General features: G+C 49.4%; 1 long non-coding RNA gene across 1 annotated transcript; it reads left to right on the top strand.

The window, feature by feature from the left end:
- The first annotated feature begins 633 nt into the window (after positions 1 to 633).
- Positions 634 to 14,897, top strand: LOC137486274 (uncharacterized). Its single transcript, XR_011005651.1, has 2 exons — positions 634 to 918; positions 14,570 to 14,897. It is a non-coding gene; the product is annotated as an uncharacterized lncRNA (long non-coding RNA).
- Positions 14,898 to 20,823: the final 5,926 nt, after the last annotated feature.

Raw genomic sequence — 20,823 nt, 5'->3', positions numbered from 1 at the left:
CTCGGGGCACCATCTGCTTGATGTGGGCAAGGTGGGCTGAGGCCAGAAACCAGGGAAACAGGGAAATCTCAGGACAAGGAAATTTGGATGATACCTCTTGAGTCAGCTTGGCCCATTAAGACTCTAAAAATCTGGGAAGAAGAAGTCTGGCAGGTATGTTGGGCTCATTGTGGTGTCTGTTGGAGGTAAGGGCTTGTAATGGGACAGTGTCTTCTGTCCCACTCACCTTTTGAGCAGGTGTTATGAAAAGATCCAGCTTCAGGATCTGCTGTCTCTGGCTAATTCCTATTTCATTTCCTTCAAAACTAGAGATAGAGGAATGACAGCATTGGATGAAACCCTATGGCTCTCTGCTAAGCCCAGGACAAGCTTTAGTCATTCATGGAAACTTCTTTATTGATGTGTAAATATGATGAAATTATTCAGGGGAAGGTCTGTCCTGACCTGAAGGGGTCAGGACAAACCAGATCCCCTGACCACGTCCCAGTACAGACTGGGATCCTCCCAGTGCAAAGTGGCATCTGTAGCCCCAAGCACCTGAGCCTGAGGGCAGCAAGGAGCATGCTGATGTTCAGGTCAGTGTGAGGAACTCCTGCAAGGAGGAGGGGGATGGACTGGATGGTTCTTATGGGTCCCTGCCTATTGGAGATCACACCTGATTCTGGGATGCTGTGATGACCTGCAGGCTCCTGCAACAGCTGCAGCCAATCCACAGGTCAGTGGGTGCCAGGTGGTAGCAGAGCCCTGAGCCTGTATCCTGCCCTGGCACAGGTGCTGGTGGTCAAGGCCAGCCTCAGTGGACATCATCTGCTGATGGGAAGGGGCTGGGAGCAGTTTCAGGAGGCAGGGAGGTGCTGTGCTCCAGGAAGGGCTGCTCTCCTCTGCGAGGTGTGTGTGCTGGATCCCTCGCTGTCCCAGGTACGGCTGTGCAGCTGGGGTGAGATGGGCTCTGTGTGTTGCAGGGCTGGTTGTGTCTGTGGGGTGCAGGGGCTGTTGGGGTGAGAAAGCCTGCTCTCCCCAGTCTCAGGAACAGAGAACTCCTCTCCTCTGGTGGTACCACTGAGTGTGGGATTTTAGGAGGTGACACTAGCATGTGACAACAGGCTGGTCCAGAGGGATTTGTCCCAGCAGCAGGTGGGCTGAGGCAGAGATGGCCCTGAGGCCCCAGGGTACTGCCTGGGTTGGCTGTGCTTTGCTGCCTTAAAGCCAAAAGAGTGCTTGGGGTGTTTAATCTCTGTGAAAAGCCAGAAACAGCCTTTCTGGAGCAAGTTCCCAACAGCTGCAGCTTATGGACTTGTGCAGAGTGATCTCTGAGTTTTGCCTACCCAGCGTGTGCTGAAGCAGGGGAGCTGCTCCTGGGGCCAGCACAGATCCGTGTGGACACCCCATGTACCTGTCTGTGTGGTGTGTGTTGGACTCAGATTTCCTGGGAAAGCCTTATTGACCTTGAAATAAACACAAGGAAGGGGCACAAAGCACAGAGGGATTGAGGGTGATGGGCCTGCAGCTCCAGCTCTGTGAAGTTAATGTTGTTGCTCCCTGTATGGGTGAGGTTTCTGGTGTTATCAAAGTGGAAATCCAGGTATGTTTCAGTCCTGTGGGGAAAGGCAGTGAGCAGTTTATTTTTCCTTTGATAGATCACTTATGATCTACAGCCATCTGGCAAAGCAATTCTTAACTTTTTTCCTCTTATTTATGAGGGCCAAGGGAGCCAGAGTTATTTGCAGCTGGGATGCCAATTGCTGCTGGCAACTGCTGCTGATTTGGGGTCCTTCTCCCCTCTGCAGCCCTGGGAGGGAAGAGAGGCTTCTGGAGCAGGCAGGGGATTCTTATGTGCTTCTCAGCGGTGTTTAGACTCCTAAATCATGGTGTTCAACACCAGAGTTCTGTCTCAAAAAGAATGCAATGCTCATGTTGGGCTAGGGGAGAAGAAAAAGGAGAGGGGTAACGGCTGCTCTGTGTTGGATATGGCTGCACATGGCTCTGTTGGATGGAAGTGGTGCACAATGGGCACAGAGGAAAACTGTCTGTAGCTCAAGGATGCGAATGGTGCACATGAGGATGGGGCTGATGCCCCAAAGCTGCCATGTCCCAGCAGCTGGTGTGAGCAGCAGAGCAGCTTTTGGCATCCGTGGGTGGGTTGTGCTCCCCGCTGGCTCTGGGGAACGATGAGTTTTGGTTTCTTTATGCTCGTAAAATGCTCTGCTAGCCTGGAAAGGAAGCATTAGGGATGTGCAAATCATTAATTACTAATTAGCTGGTAGATTGTTCACAGGATACAGCCGGGGACTGAGCAGTTCCAGCACAGAGTGCTGTAATCTGTGCAGTCTGAGGGGTGGGTGCCTGAAGGAGCAGGAGGAAAAAGCAGCATTTTGGGAGTGTAAAAGGGGAACAGATGGCGCTGGGGGGAGCGACAACAAGGTGCCCTTCAGGAGAAGGACAGCAGTCAGAAATGGGATCAAAGCCTCTGTCAGGGGCATTCTGACTCCTCTAGGGAAGGTCAGGGAACGTGAAGCAGAGACCCCCGGGCTGCAGGGGCTCCTCAGGGATGAGCAGACCCTGTGGGGTGATCAGAGGTGAATTGCCCCCAGCTGAGCTGAGTTAAGCTGAGGTGAGGTTTGGGGTTTCGCCAGGTGTTTTGAGTGCTCACAGTGAGCTGTGTCCCTGGGAGCCCTGTTCCAGCGATTGCCCAGAGTGGGACTGCCCGGGTGGTTGTGCTGTGCAAACTGGGGTGGAACTGCTGTGACATGCACTGGTGCCAGTGTGTTCCCTCACCCCGAAGGAAGGGGTTAATGGAGGGCTCAGGCTCACAGGCCCCTGCTGGGGAGAGGGGCAGAGGTGCAGCCCGGTGGATGGATCACTCTCCTGCCCAGGTGAGGGATTTGCTGCCGGGTTGTGGGGTGTTTGTTTCCCCTGTGGGAATGTCCATCCCTGTTTCCCACCTCTGAGCCTGTGTCAGTGGTTTCTAGTGCCACTGTGGGTGGCTATGGCTTCTCTGTCCCCTTCACTACTCTGTACCTGTGCCTCTGCTCTCATTGACATACAAAGCTTCCCTAGTTTGCTTTATTGATAAAAATCCTTGCTGCCAAAAGAGCTGTCAGACAATAAGTTTAATCATCACTAAATTGGTGGTGAAAATATAAGCTTTAGGCATTCCCAGACTTCTTTCTCCCCTTGGCTGTGCTGGCACTGATGGCTGAGGGGCTGCCTGGTGAGGGGGCTGAGCAAAGCTTTACCAGCAGTTCTTTTAAAAACCCCCTGGCACCTGGCCTGGTTGTTGGTAAGGGAGAATGGAGAGTCCCAGACAGCAGCTGGCATGGCTCCAGTTTGACAGTAATCACCTTTCAGGTGGGATTTTGGCTCTGGTTAAACTGTGTCAGTCTTGAAAATATGAACAAGTGAAACATGAAACATGGCCAGCTACTGCTCTAAGTTGCTTGGCTGCCCTCTGAGGGCAGCAGCAGCTTGGCTCCTGAGGGATGTCCTCAGGGGCTGAAACAGCAATGAAAGGTGCTGCAGTGGTGCAGAAAGGGTTAATCCCCTTGGGCTGAGGCTCACCTCGACCTGAGCCAGCAGACCCTCCAGAAGGGAGCAGAGTGATGCAGCTCCTTTGGTGTAACGTGGGAAAGCGATAAGGGGAGGCTCTTCCCGTGCAGCTAATGATCTGCAGTAATGAGAACTTGGCCTCCGTCTGCTCCCGGCCGGGCTGGGCTGCTCCTGAGCCTGGGTGGTCCTGCCTCAGCAGGGAGTGTGTGCCAGAGGCACTGAGCATCCTCCTGGCTCACCCTGGAGTGGGGCTTTGGGAGTGCTGTAGGGGTCCTGATGGGTGAGCTGAGCCCTCTGGACAGAGGGTGACACATTGGGGGGCCGCATGCAGCTGGTGAGAAGCTGATGCCACCACTCCTGGGGCTGGCAGGGCTCCAGCAGCCCTACCTGGGCTTGTTTGGTTTGTTTTCCTCTGTGGAATGCCAGTTTTCTGTTTTGCCAGTAAGACTCTGAATCTGCAGTGGGTGCAAATCTAGGGAAGGTCCTTGCAGACCAGGGAGCCCGGAGAAGTAAGTCCCTCCAGCACCTGCCTTCCCGTGGTGCAGCACCAACCCAGCCTGGAGGCGGTGGCAGTGCCCAAAAGCTGCCACGTCCCTGGCAGGGGCTGCAATGAACCAATTAGTGCTGTTGGGTTGTTTCACTCGTTCCCAGTTCAGGCTGACAGCTCCGTGCCAGGGTGTAAAGAGCCCTGCCCTGTCTCCTGCTCGGGTGAAAGAGCACCGAGCCTGAGTGGTGCCTAGGGCACCCTGGAGCCCCCGAATGAGCTCAGTGAGGCTTGGAGAGCAAAGCTCCAGCCTGAACGTGTGGTGATGTTTGTGTTTGTTGATTGATGCTGGTGTTTGGGTCATCCACGGGTGATGCTCACAAAAGAACCACTCGTGTGCTGGTGGGATCTCTGTGTCCCAGCTGGTTATGGCACCTCACAAGCATCATCTCTTCAGGCCTCTCACCTCTCCTCCTGCGTGACCCCAGGTGCTCAGTTCTGGGAAGCAGGAGATGCCCCAAGGGCATCAGACCAAAGTCCCCAGCTGTAGCAGGAGGAGATGCTTTTTAGGGAGGTCATTTTAAGGAAATCTCATGTGAACTGACCTTCACCAATGGCCAGTGGGTTTCTCTAACTTGCAAAATGTGTGTACCATCCACCACGAGGCACAGACAGATTTTCTCTCTTGCACTGGAGATGGCAGCAGAGCACTTCTGGCTCCTGTGCATCTCGGTGTTTAAATCTGCTTTTTCTCCCTTTGTGCCTTAGGCTGTTTGCAAGTTGGAGTAATAATGGCTTTTTAAAGTGCTTGGTGTGCTTGTGATAGGCTGGTCAAAATATGTCTTAACCATCCAGCAAATTGCTTTTCCATTGATTTTCTTGGGGTTGTTGTTTTTCTGAAATTCAGATTCTAAGAGCAGATCTCAAAAGAGCTGTTAAATCATCGGGCCTTGCCTGCCCAGGACATGCAGCTCCATCCTCTGGGCTCTGTCCCGAGCCGAGGTTCAATCAGAGCGGATTTCTCTCCCTGGGGGCTGTGTTATTTTGGGGAATGGTGACCCCAAACCCTTGCAGGGTTAGCTTGTCGAAGTATCTTACACAAAACTGTGACTGTAAATCATAGAACCCTAGAGCGGGTTGGGTTGGAAGGGACCTTAAAAATCTGCCACGGGCAGGGACACCTGCCCCTAGACCAGGTTCTTCAGGGTCCTATGCCACCTAGCTGGGAACACCTCCAGGAATGGAGTCAAAGGAAATGTGGGATGTCTTTTGGTTTTAATCCAGTGTTTCTTGGTTGGGGCTCACAGCACATGCTTGGGTGAAAAATCTTGGGGATTCCAGTGGTACCAGTGAAGGGCATGAAGGAAGCAATCGGGTGTGGGATGTGCAGGACCTTCTGAAGGTTGTCCAGCAATACCAAATACACCCTTGTGTCATTGGGGCACCAGAGCGATTGTAGGTTTCTAGAGAGAGTTGGAGGTGAGGCTGAGCTTGGGAGACCCAACAATTCAAGGTCCCAGTGTCTAAGACCCTCTGTGGAGATGTATTTAACTCACTTCAGGCAGTGCTGTGAATTTAGCTACCTTCCTAAATGACAGAGGGAGTCTAACAGCCACCAGTGTTATTGATCTCCCACCCTGGTGTGCTTTCACCACTGAGTGAAGAGAACAATATTTCTATTTAAAAACAAAATTTAATTTAAACCACGAGCTAGTTCAATGAAAGATGAAGTGTCTTTGTAATGGAAATGATAGAAGTGAAAACAAGTAATCTCTATTTATGGTACAGCTTTTGTTGTTGGTTTGAAAGGATCCAGTGTTCCACAGGACTTATTTGTGGAGGGACAAGAATAACTTTCTGGTTCAGTTCTTGGCTAAAGCAGAGTTTGTTTTGATTTGTTTAAAGAAAACAAACAAACACAAACGTTCAGATGGTTTTTGGCTGGAGTTTTTACTGGAAATCCAATCCTCTTACGCATAGAATTAATTTTTTTTAATGCTTCTATGAAAACCAGCATTGAGTGGAAGGATGTAGTTCTGAGCTGCAGAGATGGACAGCTCGGCACAGCTGGTGTTTTGGAGAGGTCTGAGAAGGAACCCGGGGAAGCTGCGTTGATGTTTCCAGGTGTGGTGTGGAGACCTGAGCTTCCAGCTTTACTGGGGCCAGTGTTGGACAGGGCTGCGATGCCTGACTGCAGCTGCACCACAAGAGGGAACCGGAGGCCACAAATCCCCGATCCCTCCCGGGAGAAGCTGAGAGAAGGGGTGAGATGTGGGCAAAGGTGCCCAGCACCCCTGGGGCAGGGCAGGGGCAGCTGTGGCAGCGAGTTCTGGGCTGCTGTGCCTGTTGCAGGTGGCTTTCTCAACGGGGAGCAATTTGGTGGCGTTTGTTAAGTGCTGTTGTTAAATTTGTTGAGTGTTGTGCTTCCGAAGAAGGGAGATGGAGCTGGGGAAGGGTCTGGAGCACAAGCCTTGAGAGAAGCGGCTGAGGCAACTGGGTTTTTAGTTGGGAGAAAAGGAAGCTGAGCAGGAATCTTCTGGCTACAACCTCCTTTCAGGGTTGAGGAGAGCAAGGTCCCTTCTCCCAAATAACAAGCAATTAGACAAAATTAAATGTTCTGACGTTAAGCTGGGGGAGTTTCAATTGGGATATTGGGAAAAACTGTTTCATTGACAGAGTGGTCAGGCATTGAACAGGCTGCCCGAGGAAGGGATGGAATTGCCAGCTTTGGGGGTATTCCAAAAGCTTGGCTCTTAGGGACATGATTTTACTGGTGGGCATGGTGCTGCTGGGCTAACGTTGGAACTGGTGAACTAAAGGTCTCTGCCAACCTAAATGGAAATATACGAAATTCCTGCTGGGTGCTTCTCTGTTTTATGGCTCAAGGCAGAGGCTGCTGCTCTCAGCACAGGTCAGAGCTATGGGACTCTGCCTTGTTAACTGTCTGCAGCCCAGCTTGCCCAGATCCCGTCCCAGTAATGGAAAACACAGGGCTTTGCTCAAAGCCCTCCTTGGAAAGGGCGGCAAAACCACCCTGTAGTGAGGCCTGGAGACATGGTTGGAGCATCCCAAGCTGCTTGATGCCATTCCTTGCTGTCCTGGTGGCATCTGCTGCTCCTTGGCACCCTGGTCCTCCTGCACTTGGAGGGCAGGGGATGCAACATGGATGCAGTAGAATGCTGAGCTGAAACAGAGCAGGGAAAGAAATCATTCCCAGCTCATCAGTGGCAATGTGAGTGGAAATGACCCTGTGGAACCCGACAATGGTTTTAAACGCTTCTGACATCACTCTGGAAATGGGTGGAGTAGGCTGAAAAATGCCTTAAAACTGGTTTGAAATTGTTTGGGTTTTTTTTTTTTTTTTTGGGGGGGGGCAGGGGGCAGATTAGAGGAAAGTGCTGAGGGATGAGCAATCCCTGTGCAACAGCCACAGTCCTGCTGGGAAGGGGATTCCCTACTGGGAGGTGATGGTTGCCCAGCAGCCCCTGCTCAGCCAGGGCTGCCGTGCTCAGTGCTCATGTCCTGACTCAGAGCAAGGGCTTGTCTAAACAGTAGCAGGAGCTCAGTTAAAGCAGAGACACTGTCAATTTAAAAGTACCTAATGGCAGAAAAAACAACCCATGATGAGTTAAAGAACTGACTCAGGCCAGCAAAGGCCAGTCCTGAAATAGACCTCGAATGGGCTGGTTGAAAATGCTTCCATCAGAACAGTTTCCTGATGGAGAATTTGGCATTTCTGCTCAAAGCAATCTTTCAAGAAAAGCATCTGCTTCTGTGGAAAAATTCATCTTGTTGGGTTGGAAAAATGGAGCATGTGAAAGCTGAAATCCTTCAGTGCAGCAACGTGTGGAGCCAGTTTTCAGGCAGGCTCCACCTCTGTGTTGAGTTTCATCTCTCATTCCTGTGGTGCCCACTCATCTTCACAGGAGGGAACCCCCCCAGATTATTACATCTGCCCCTTCCCATCTGCCTGCTTTTCTTAGCTATGACTAAAGCCTCCCCCTCATTGTGGAGGACTGGAAGCTCAGCCTTTGGAGCAGTGTGTGGCTGCTCCCCTGGGACACCAGACTTTCTCTGCTGCCTCCACTCCTGGTCCCTTCCTACATGGACTTCTGGGAAACTCATCTCCATCCCGTGCTGATGTTTCATACATCCTGGGAACTGGCTGTGACTGGACAGCCAGGAAAGACAACTCATTCTACTGGGCTTATTTTGGGACTTTTCTGAATTGTTTTATTTTCCAGGTGTTTCTGTATCTCCTTGTTGTATTCTTACTCATTTCTGTGCCTATCCTAAATTCTGATGGAAATCTAAGACAGGACATGGGCAAGTTGTCTGGCCAGGACCATACAACAGGGTCAGGGATAGTCCCAGGACCTGTTTGTTGAGTCAGGATGAGTCACCCTGTAAAGCACTGTTGGACTTTATTGTGCCTTCCTCCAGCAGTGAGAACATGCCCTTCAAAAAATAGTGTCTGAAACATGAATCTGACACAGAAGTGCTTCTACTCATTTTTTAAACATTGCCTTCCACACTTTAAGGTTGGAAAAACTACAGGACACTTGCAAAAACAGATACTTGTATTCATACTTACGTGCCCAGACTTGAAAATGGGGACGGAAGATGTCCTAAATGCTGTGTTTTCCCAAGGCCACATCAGCAGCAGGCAGGCAGAGTCAGCTGAGGGAGAGCCTCAGGTTGGTGTCCATCACCTGGAATGAGAGAATTGCTGTAAGTCTTTGCAGCTCCATGTCTGCAAAAACCTTCTCAGAAAGGGGTTTTTGTGCATGGATGTGGTTCTTCAAGGCCAGGACATTGTCATGAGATGGGCTCACTGTTGATGTGAGTGAGGGGCTGAGCTGAAATCCTGCTTGGACCCTGGCATGAAAGTGTTTTCCTCAAGTGAACTTTATGAAAGGACTTCTCAGTCCATTTAAGAAAACAAAAAAGTGTTAGGAGCAGAGGCTTGGCCAAAGCTTGGGGTCCTGGTGTGGAGACTGGAGGGAACAGAAAAGCCTCAGTGGAGAACATTTTCTAAAAAAACAACCCAGGTACAGGCCAGGCTTGTGTTTCTGTGTTAGCATGGGCTCTATTTACCAACCTTCCTCTGCCCCAAGAGAAGCAGGGAGGCATTTAAAGAGAAAAAAGGAAAGAGCCCTCTGTCCTGAGAGCTGGTGTGTCGTGTTTGCTGGAGTGCTGGGCTGTGCAGGGCTGGGGGAGCACAGGCTGCAGGCTGACAGATGGTGTTTAACACCAAGGCTGGTGTTGGTAGCTGCTGTCAGAGCCAGCCCTGGCCTCAGGGCAGGAGCAGAGGGATGGAGAGCCCAGTGTGCAGCTCCCCTCTGGAGCCCCACAGGCTGCTCTGTCCCTCTGAGGACACAAGGTCTCCCTGCAGGCCCCCAAAATCTCCCTCTCCTCCCCCCAGCATGACCCCAGGTCTGCTTTATGACAAAGCCATTCAATCAATTGCATTTTTGTGCCAAATTTCCCTGCAGCTCTCAGGAATAGGTGTGCTCTGGGTAAAAGCAGCCTGTTCTAATTCCAGGCATCCTCTAACACTGGGGAAATATTGATTCTTCCTGCATTGCCAGGACTTCTGAGAAATGAAGCAGACACAGGTACAGGCTTAACAAACTGTAGTGTCCCAGTGGATTTTATCCACATCTGCTTCCTGCAGGCTCAGAGCACCAATTCCCTCATCCCACACCCCAGGGAGGCAGCCCTGAGGTCAGGCTCTGTCCTGCTGGGGGCCATGCTCCCCTTGGCAGCCTGCAGCATACAAAGGGCTGATGAGAAAGGGATTCAGTCCAGTGTATTGGCATTCGTGTGTGGTAGCTGTATTAAAAGTACTCACTGTCAGCCCAGCCATCACTTATAATTGGCTTCTATTTTTCCATGTGCCTCCTGGCAACAGCAGCTCTTCCCAGGCTCTTGGTGGGGTGCTGAGTCTGGGAAGGCTGCTCTGTGCAGGAGAGGTATGTGAAAATGGTCAGGATTGGCTCAGGAAGGGAAATGTGGCCCCTGTCTGCCATCTGTGATGTCTGTGGATGCGCTGGAGTAAGTGCATCATCTTTGGGATGGACAAATCCCTTGGTTTTGGTGCAATAACCCAGCTGCTGTGCACTGGCCTGGCTGTTTTGGTGGGCAGAGGCTGGGTTTTGTTGTGGTGCTGCATGGCCACGCTCGGCAGAGGAGCAGCAGAGTGCTCAATAAGATGTGTCACCCTGGAATGAGATCCTCTGGTTATGGTCTCGCGCATCCCAGCGACACAAAAGCAGCAAAAGGACTGGAGAATACGTGAGTTCAGAGAACTTTTGTCATAGTGGTTCTGCACAAGGCAGACAGGCCTTGGAAGAACCTCTTGCAGCTGCAGCTCCAAATGCTGAAAGCACATGTTCTGTTTTCATGGAGTCATGGAATATCCTGAGCTGGAAGGGACCCACCAGGATCACCCAGTGCAGCCCCTGCCCTGCCCAGACCCCCCAACAAACCCACCCTGGGCATCCCTGGCAGCGCTGGCCCAACGCTCCTGGAGCTCTGGCAGCCTCGGGGCCGTGCCCATTCCCTGGGGAGCCTGGGCAGTGCCAGCACCCTCTGGGGGAAGAACTTTTCCCTAATATTCAACCTAAACCTTTCCTGACACAGCTCCAGCTGTTCCCTTGGGTCCTGTCCCTGTCACAGAGAGATCAGTGTCTGCCCCTTGTGACAGCATGCACCACTCTTTTGGGGTACAATAATATCCCAAAGACACAAATTCTGAGGTGCTGCATAGAACCTTTTTTTTTTTTTTTTTAATCTTACTCCAATACTGGAGCACTTAAACCTGCAAACACTTGAAAGTCAGACCAAGATTTCCTTGAAATAATCCCCATAAGCTTTTGAGATGTCACAATAGTCTCATCAATGTATCCTAGATATTACCAGTTCCATCTGATCAAATTTTTATTTGCAAATAGAATAATTGAATGACCTAATTTCTGAAGGAGGCCTGTTATTTATTAACCATGATGTAAATTCTACTAGCATTAGAATAAAGAACATTGGGCTGTTGAATTTCTGCTATTTTTAAAGATCCAAATCTCTGGGGCAATTAATCATTTTCCTGACATACTGAAATCAGCCATGTGTTATAGCAACAAAACTTGCAGTTTATGATGCAACATTAACTTGTCAGTGAGAGGGACAATTCATGACTGTCTATGGGTAGCAAGTGGCAGGCAAAATTGGACAACTATCCTGTAGTTTTTGCAAGCATCAGCAAATTTTGTTGGCAAAGCTAATGTAGGCAGTGCATAATATACGCTTTTGCTTGTATATATGAAAAAAAAAAAAAAAAAAAACAAAAACCCAAAACTTGAAGAATATAGTCTTCTGCCAGGAGTTTCCACTTATTTTCCATAACGAGAGCTGGAGGGTCTGTAAAAGCTGGTCTCATAAAAAGAAATTGCAAAGGATGAATTTTTCCTTTACAAGGGAGATGGAAGAAATTGGAGTTTGGGTTGTTTGGATGCATGAGTCTTCCTTACACGCAGTTTATCAGCTGTGCTGCTGCAGGGGGGGTTCCAGGTGGGCACAGGGACAGTGTGGGTGGAAGGACAGAGCCCACAGTGATAGGGCACACTGAGCTTGGGAGCACCAAGAGCAAAATGCAGCTTTCAGGAGAAAGAGTGGCTTTGGCACAGCAGCAGCCTGGCTGTTTGGGGGCATTTTCTTTGAGGTATCAGAGAGGAAAGAGCTGGAAAAGCTCCGAGGGTGGAGAGGGGTGCACTTTGCTGCTGTTTGTGGTGGGGCTCTGAAGGGTCCTTGAAAGTGCAGGGAAGTGGCTTTGCCTCTAGAGCCAAAGAGGAAATCAAAAGATAAAAGAAAAGGGAGAATTATTGGGGGGGAGCAAACAGATTTGAAACAAAATCATCCCAGTGCTGCTCCAGGCAGACACGAGCTGAGGCAAAACCTCAGCCAAGACCAGAGCAGAGGCAGCCATGGGAGGATGAGCCAACACATGGGACCTGAGCGGGGCTTTGGCAGGGTGGGAATGGGGATTTTGGCAGGGTGGGGAATGAGAGGCCACGTTCTTGAAATGGCAAACCCCACAGAATTACTGCATTTGGGTCGGGTCCTGTAGCAGGGAGAGAGCTGAGTGAGCCAAAGCCATGGCTGGGGTGCTGCAGGAGGATGGGAAACTGCAGGATGGGCAAATCCCTTGGTTTTGGTGCAATAACCCAGTTGCTGTGCACTGGCCAGAAAGCAACTGGCCTGGCTGTTTTGGTGGGCAGAGGCTGGGTTTTGTTGTGGTGCTGCATGGCCACGCTCAGCAGAGGAGCAGCAGAGTGCTCAATAAGATGTGTCACCCTGGAATGAGATCCTCTGGTTATGGTCTCGCGCATCCCAGCTACAGCAATCAAAGACCTGTGGGGAGGCTTTATGGAGCGTGGGGAGAGAGGTGAAGAGTTTTAACTGGAGTAAGGCTGGGTAGAAGACTCTGTGTTCCAGAGAATATAAATGAGAAATCAGCAGCAGGTGAAGAAAGCTAAAACTGCTTGATGTGTTGCATAGTGCCATAAGATGGTAAAGATTAAATGGATGGAAGTGGTTGCGGGCTGCCATTCCCCTCCTGGTGGGCTTGGACTCAGACTCAATACAGGAGTGGGCTGATGAACTGGGAGAAGAAGGGTGGCTGCAGTGCTGGCCTTCCCCCAGGCACAGGCACCAGGCTGGGATCCCTCGGTGTCCATCGGCAGGGGACGGGCACACCGTGGAAAAGCAGGGTGACACCAGCCTGCTGTGGCTGTCAGTGTTTCCAAACCACGGCTGGGAGAGAGCACCACTGCAGGGATGGGAGGCTGCGTGAGGCAGACACACACAGTGCCACGTGCATGCTGTGGCTCCGTGGCATGAGTCCCCAGGCACCTTCGTGGCCAGGAGGGGGCTGCTCCTGCACCAGTGGCTGTGGTTTGAGCTGGGTGTGTGGGTCCTAGGGATGGCATGTCCTGGCTGCGCCTCCCTGACCACAGATCACACCCTTTCTCCAGCTGAGGGTCCCAGCTGGGAGCTGAGAGTCTTCACCAACTGATGTTTAAGCTGGATACAAGAGGCTTCTATAGCCACAAGGTGTGATGGAAAGCATAAGTTACATTCCATTTGGGGATGGGAACATATGGCCTCCAGTATCTTCAGTAACCTCCCAGAACACAGTGATCTTTGTCTTGTTTCCCTCAGATCAGTTGATTGCTGTAATGTGGGAAAGATTGACTTACGAGGGACATTAGCACAAATTATCCTGATGAAAGGAAATGGAGGGGGTGTAAAAAGAGATCAGCTCAGCTGAGCTGGGAGCTGCTCAGTGCCTTGAGAATCAAAAAGATAGAAACTAGATCAAACAAATAGGCATACCTTCAAAAATTTAAAAAAAAAACAAACAAACAAACAAAAAAACACCAAAAAACCCCCCAGTGAATGAAGAATTGTGAATGAGACTCACTGTGAATGAGACTGATCAGGCAGCCATCCTCTGCTCAGCTGCATGATAAAGGAGTCCAGAACACTCCATGTCTTCAGAACATCCATCTAAACCTGTATGATTGCAGCTTGATATTCCAGTTACTGCTCTGCAGGCATTGATGGTATGGACTCACATTTGGATAATTGGCCAGGATAAAATTCACCCTCGAGTACCCAAAACAGTGCCAAAGACTGTTCTGAGCACCACTTTGCTCTTGGCTCCCTTCAAAGGCTCTGGGGATGAGTGATGTTACTGAGAACTGAAAGAGCAAACTCTGCTTTAAGAAGTGCAGGAGGGAAGAAATCGGGAACTGCAGAGAATTTCTCCTCTCTGGCTTCTGGAGTAAGGGAATGGCTGATGGCTGCCTGAGGGGTAACAGGGCTTTGTCAGAAATTCAACCTGTTAAATCCAGCAAGTTGGTTGCAGTGATATGGCAGGAGGGTGTGTGGATGGGGAGCAGCAGCAGATGATGATGTAGGTAAGGTTTTTGACATTTTTGTACTTTATGTCCTTGCAGTCAATCTAGCGCGATGTAGATTGTGGTAATGTGCACGACAGCAGTTCGTTTTTCCAAATTACTCATTACTCTCAGAATATTGCCAAACTGGAGGTAAGAAGAAGTTTCCAGGCCCCACGGAGGTCAAGAGCAGTGCAGTGGTGCTTTGTCTGGATTTCAGGACCCCTTTATTAAATAACTGTATGATCAAATTCTCAGGGAAGAGAGTGAGATGGCACCAAAATGCCTGATTCTGTTTCTGCTCCTGGTTAGTAGCCAGAAAGCAACTTTTTGGATTTCTCCATGCAGCAGTTGGTGCAGAGCCCTCTCTGCTTTAGTCTCAGAGCTTCCTCACCTCCTGTCTCTGTCGTGGCAGGTGACTGCTTCTGCAGCACAGGGCTGGCTGCTGTGGATGGGATCACGAGGGCTTTGGGCTGTTCTGCTCTTCCCCTGGCTGCCAGGCTTTCGACAGGAGCCTGCTAGAGTAGGAGTGTCTCATCTCAGGGAGCTGGCATTTGCTTACTTACAGCCAATTATTTCACAGCGACCTTCTCGTGGCAAGCAAAGTGCCAAACCCACAACAGACAGAGAGAAAGTGTTTTGAAGTGCCAATTACTTCAAGTTCAAGCCACTCCTTTGCCCATGAGTGCTTTCCTGGTGGATGTCTTTCCTTGAACCTGCCTTTATAATTTTTGTCTCTGATGGATGGTGTCAGAGCATTCCTTGGATGTATCATCTGAATCCCACAAAATCCCTTGATCCCCCCTGTCTAGTTCCAGACTTGTTTATGGAACAGAGTCTGTGTAGGTATTAGTGTCTGAATTAGAAATGGAGGAGCAAAAATGCACCACAGTGTCAGGCTGGCTTTTCAGCAGTACTTGGCATAGGTCAAAGAAATCGTGTCCTCATGATTGCTCTGAGGATGTTCCAGCCTGGATCACTCTGGAGGCAGAATGGGGCTGAGCTGGGTAGCCTTTAATATGAAAATTCAAACCTCAACTGCGGTGTTTTGGCCAGTTATCCACGGCGCCTTGGCCGTGGGAGATGACAGCACAGCCATTCCTTCAGTCTGTTGCCTTCTGCTGCCTGACAAGGCATCAGTGAAAGCTTCCTCTTTCCTTGCACCCTTTCCTCTCGGTGTGTGTGGAGCCAGTATGCAGTGTTCACTGCTACACTGATGGTCACCAGGGCTGTTCTCCTTTTATTTAATCCAGACTTTTGAGCCTCCCTGTGTCTAACGAGCAGCATGTGACTGTGCACAGCCTGTGCCTTGTGGGGATGACGTGCTTGGGAACCAGTTTCTGCCTCGTCTGCCATGGGCTGTTGACACAGGATTGCTGATGGATCCTGCTGATGGATCCCATGCTGTTCTCTCCAGACTGTGCTACAGCTCCACGTTACAGTCAGACCTGCCAATACAATTACTGGGAGACAAACTGATGTGGGCAGAGGGAAAACCTTTTGTGATCTGGTGACGGCACATCCCAAAGTTGTGCTGCTGCTTGAGTGTGCTGTGATGGTCTCTGGAATGTCCAGCAGCAGCAGAGGTGCTGCTGTTGTGGTGTCTTAGGAGAGCTGTTAATTGTTTTGGTTGAACCTCCTGATGCAGCAGAAAGGTCTGAAATGCTCTCCTGAGAGCAGAGATGCCAGGCTCATTCATTTTCTGCTCAGAAATCCCCACTGTTGTGGTTCTGCTTTAATTATCCTGAATCTTGATGTCACATGTTAGTTTCTGACTTTGCACTGCTCAAAAGAAGAGCCCAGCACTTCCCTGTAGGTTCTCACTTCATTCAGGTATCATCAGTCTATAACAGTTCACTCTCAGGTATTAAAGTGGCTCCAAGGTCAAGGTTAAGCTCCTTGTGGATGCCAAAAGAGTCCATGGACACCTTCCTGCTGAGCAAGTATCAGATCAGAGATGATCTCTGCAGACCCTTTCTTCCTGTTTAAAAGAATGTTGTGACTATTTGGGCAGAGAAGTTCCAGCCCACCCTTCTCCTGTGTGTGTGATGCTTTCATGCAGCTCATTCCAGCTTGGTGCATGTTGGGTTTCTGGGTCAGAAGCAGAAAAGGCCCCAGCTCCACCACCAAAGACCCCACATTTCTTCTGCACAAATCTTCTTTTCTTCCCAAACTCAAAGAGCTGCCTGAGCAGTGCTGCTGTGGGGGCTGCCTGGCTGTGGGCAGGAGCTGGGTGATATTTTGAGCAGAGGCAGTGGAGGGCTGGGAGTGGAGCTGGGTTGGCTGGGAGATGTATCCACCCTGTGGAACGTGGGAAGGACCTTGCCATGTTACACAGCAGCTTTGTGGCTGAGCAAAAATAAATGAGTGACTTATCCCACTGCCAAGGACCGTCAGTGGGAGGTCAGTGTTTGATATTTCCACACCCAAAAAAGCAGCCCCAAGCTAGAATTACAGTACAAAATACCCATTCAGACCTCTCCAGCCTCCTGTTTTCATTGACTTCCAACCCTGCTTGTACACACAGAGCCCCTTCCTTTCCAAAAGAAAACAGTGTTGCTGATAAGGGACACTTATCTCGGCAAGTCATTACGAAACAAGTGAGCTTTTGTGTTTGCATCTGATTCCTGTTGCAATGTTAACAAACTCCTGGTACAGAAGCTTTATTTCCACTGTAAAGATGGCCCTTAGGGTACTATGTGAGGTGCATTATATGTCTCAAATACTTCCCACAGATGTTTGTTCCTTAAAAACAGGGGGAAAAAAAAGAAAACAAACAGCCTCAAACTTCTTAAAGTTTCAACCTTTCATTTGTTCTGTAAAGGATTTTTAGACAACAATCCTTGGCTATGCTGCACATGGATATTTACCCTTCCCATGCTCTCTGCTGAGATATTGCTGGTCTTTGTTCCTTTCAAAGAAAAAGCCGGTGCTGGCGTTTTCTCTCCCCTCACAGTGGGTTCCCATTAAAACTGAACTCTTACCCACAGCTGCAGTAGTTCAAATTTAATGTGCTATTTCCAGTTGGAAATGCTGGGTTACAGCTCAGGCAGGTGTGGTGGTACTGTGATACAGGGGCTCCTCCTGATGGAATCTCTGCCCCAGGAAGGATTTTGATTTCTGTGCGGTGTTCAGCTCCTTCCAAGGCAGTCCCTAAGGCAGAATTTTATGGAAGAAGCTTTTCAGGACAATTTCCAAACTATATCACAGTAATCCTGTGGTTTTCCTATCTCAGAGGGTCAAACTGCCTTCCAGGTGCCAAGAAAACACCTTCCCAACCCACCTGGGGAAGTGCACCATGAAAAAAAGTGTCACTGAGAGCCAGGAAGTGTGAGGGATGGAGATGGCTGTGCCTGGATTTCTGCTGAGATGCCAGCTGTGCCCAGAGACTGCAGCATCTGCCATCCCCTGGGGCACAGAGGGTGTCCTGAGCCACAGAGCAGGGTGTGCTCCAGCTGAAGGGCAGCTTGGTTGAAGCACTGGGATATGAGAGGGTGGGAGAGAGCTCTCCCAGCCTGGAGTTGAAACAGCCACCCCATATCTCCCTCCTGCAGCCATAATCTGATGCAATTCTGATTTGGATTATTTGTGCCAAACAAACTGGAGTGGGCTGTAACTGTCCCTGACAAATAATTTAAAAAGAGCTGCTTGGAAAACATTCTCCTTCCGATAGGAATTTTTTTTAAGGAAAACTCCAATCCAGAATATTTCAGTTCTTCTGTGACACTTTGTGCTCTCACTGTTCTCCAGTAGAGCTCCATGTCTGTTTCCCAAAGCACTTCCCCGTGTTTGTGTCATGGGAGCCCCCAGCAGTGGTGCTGGGGAGATGTTTTGGGCTGGGAATGCTGCCTGGGGAGGAGCAGAGGGATTTTGAATAACTGATTCAACTTCCTGTGAGATGTTTTGTGTTTTGTTCAGAGTTTTCTGGTGTTCGTTTGGAAAGGAAGATCACACAACCCTTAATCAGAAATCTAATTTCTAACTGAAGAAGTTCAAATGGACTTTCTTATTTTATTTTCCTTTGCTTGCTGCATTTTAATTTTAAAAGCCCAGTTGAAAACAAGCTACTTGTTTTAACAAGGACAACAAGTCCTACTGAGATACCCAAAGCATCTCCCCCTTTTAGTCCTATTTGAAGGTTAGGTCTGTGGTCCTTTTGCTGATACCTGGCCAGTAATGAGCCTTGCTCCCAGCTCAAGGGTCCAAACATCTGGGCAGTTTGTGTCAAAGGAGAATTTCTAAAGCCATCAGTCAAAGCCTGGCCAGAGGAAATGACACCACTAAGTCGTTTGGAGGTGTAGGAGGTTTGGTGCCCAGTTGAGAGTCCCCTCCTTGAATCCTGCTGCCTCTAATGCTGTCCACAAGGAGGTCTGGAAGAGCTGTGTGTCCTAGGTGTGTGCACACTTGGCTGCCAGCCCCACAGACCACCTCACACTGAGGGTATGTGAAGCTCTGAAACATTTCCCAGTCCCTCTTGTACCGCTGCCTCGTCTGAGATTATTTGCAAGCATGAATAATTTTAAACATTTAAGTAGTCTTCAGAGGGATTACTTGCATGTCATGGCATGTAGGCTGTAGCTTTTCAAGAAGAGTTACGTGTCTTTTGGCCTTGAATGGAAAAATGGAAATTGAAAAAGTAGTGGAGGAGAGAAGTGGGGCTGTCCCAGGTGCCTGCTCTGCTCCTGCCCATCTTTACCCAGTGTGTTGCCCTTTACTGCTACTCAAACTTTGACAATGCACCTGGAAGAAGCTGACTTTTAAAAACAGGAATACTATGTGTTGCATTCCTGTTGCCCTCTGGCATTGTTTTACTCCAACCTCTGCATCCCAGTTGTTGCAAATCCTGTTTCAGCCAGGGGTCCTGCACTCTCTGACTAGAGTGGGAGCAGGATTTGTTTGGGGGGCACAGTTCCTTGAGGGAATGGTTGGATCTTGATGGCTAAAGCAGAATAGTTTGGGGGTGTGGGGTGGTGTTTGTGGTTTGGGTTTTTTTTAAAAGCCACAACCAACAAAAAAAAAAAAGAAAAGCCACAAAAAAATGAAGATCTGTGCTACTTTTGAAACAACTCCTTTGCTAATTTTGACTAGTTTGGCAAAAGGAGCTTAAACACCCTTGTACACACTGTACTGCATGAGCTGTAATGACTCTTTACTATCATATAATCCAACAGCAAAAATGGGCCAAATTGTGCCAAAGGCACAGAGCCAGGGCACAGGAGTCCAGAGCCCTAAGCTCCCCAGCTTTATGTCCTCCCCTCTTGCATCTACTTTTTTCATCTCCAATGAATAGAAGGCTTCATCTTTTTAAACTCCAGCAGGACAAGGCACATGTGGCCTGACTCTACCACAAACTCCTCAGTAACACTCTCACTGTTTGGGGGAAGTAAATATGCGAATTTCAAAAGTCTTTCTGTGTGGAGAATCTGTTTGGATTTGTGCAGGAAGTGGGGAGCAGGCATATAGGTAGCAATATTAATGAAGTTTTTTATAAAGGCTTCATTCAAGGCTTTCAAAGAAAATATAACTCTTATGGGACCCATAGTTTATCTGCCAAGTCCAAGAATCTGGTTGGAATTTAAAATATATATTTAAAGGTTTCTGAGAAGTAGAGGATTAGAAAGAACAGGCCAGGAAGGGCACTTGGGAAATTACTGCTTGAAGAGGAGATTGGTCCTTGGGGTCTGAGCTCTGCAGTGGGGTGCACGAGACACCAGAGGACCAATCCTCCTCTTGGCTGTACAGGAGCAGGAGAAGGGGGTGACAGGGACAAATCCAAACACTGCCCTGAACTCTGGTGCCATGGAAAGGTGTGAAACACATCCAAAAGTTCTCCACCTGTTGATGGGCTCAGATCTTGCAAGATCTTGAATTCAAACCCTTTCCCTTTTTCTCCCTCGTGGGAGATGGCTGTGCTGGCTCATTTGCTGCCTCAAAAATGCTGTTTAATAGTTTAGGTTCACATCCTTCTGTTACTTGAGTGTCCCAAGGTTGCTTGTTGGAAGAAAAGAGCTTGCACCAGGCAGGCAAACTGCTTGGGAAGAGCACACTTAGGGAGGCAGGGGTGTCAAGGCAGCCAGAGACAGCAGCTTGGCATTGTTACAGGCCTTTTTCATCCCTAAAATCCCTGATGTGCCTAAATCCTTACTCTGGGGAGACGAGAATCACTCTGAGAAGCTTTTTGCTTGTTTTTGGAAGAAAATGGGTCCCCAAATGGAAGCACAGAGGTGCCCAATCTCCTTGCCCAGGACTTAGTGACATGTTTTCTGATCCAGGAGGATTACAGCTCAAGGGGTTTGCTCCTTCCCAGTCCTGTTTTTTTCCTGGGGAAAGTAACCTGCTTCCTGATCTGCTCCAGCAGAGCTGAGGTCTCCTTTCCTCAGGTGCCAAACAGGTGTAACACTCCTGTCTCCCTTGCATCCTGCACCTGTGGCTTTCTTGCTTTCTTGGACTCTGCAAGCCCTGTTCAAGGCTTTGGGGTTTGTCTGTGTGTTCATATTAGAGATTTATTTTTACATTCTTTGAGGACAGATCTTGTTAGCTTGGACAAGAAGATGACAAGTTTGGGCCTGTGGAGGAAAAAAAAAAATCCAAAACTTCTAGACTTGTCTGTTTATAATCAAAGGCCCACACATGTCCCTGTGCCAGCAGGATGGTCCCTGCCCAGAAAGCTTCAACAGATGATGTGCAAATCCCCTGTTTCTGATGATTCTGCTCCTACCTGGCCCTGCTCCCTCTCTGTTACCCCTGTGCTTTGCACTCCCCTTGCAGGCAAAGTCCTGGTTTCAAAGTCAAGAGCAGGAGCACAAAGCTGTGCATTGACCTTAATCCTGTTTAGAA

The sequence above is a fragment of the Anomalospiza imberbis genome, chromosome 21, assembly GCF_031753505.1.
Source record: "Anomalospiza imberbis isolate Cuckoo-Finch-1a 21T00152 chromosome 21, ASM3175350v1, whole genome shotgun sequence".
In the NCBI taxonomy this organism is placed as follows: domain Eukaryota; kingdom Metazoa; phylum Chordata; class Aves; order Passeriformes; family Viduidae; genus Anomalospiza; species Anomalospiza imberbis.
The sequence above is the reverse complement of the archived record's forward strand: the minus strand, read 5'-3'. Positions and strand labels throughout refer to the sequence as shown.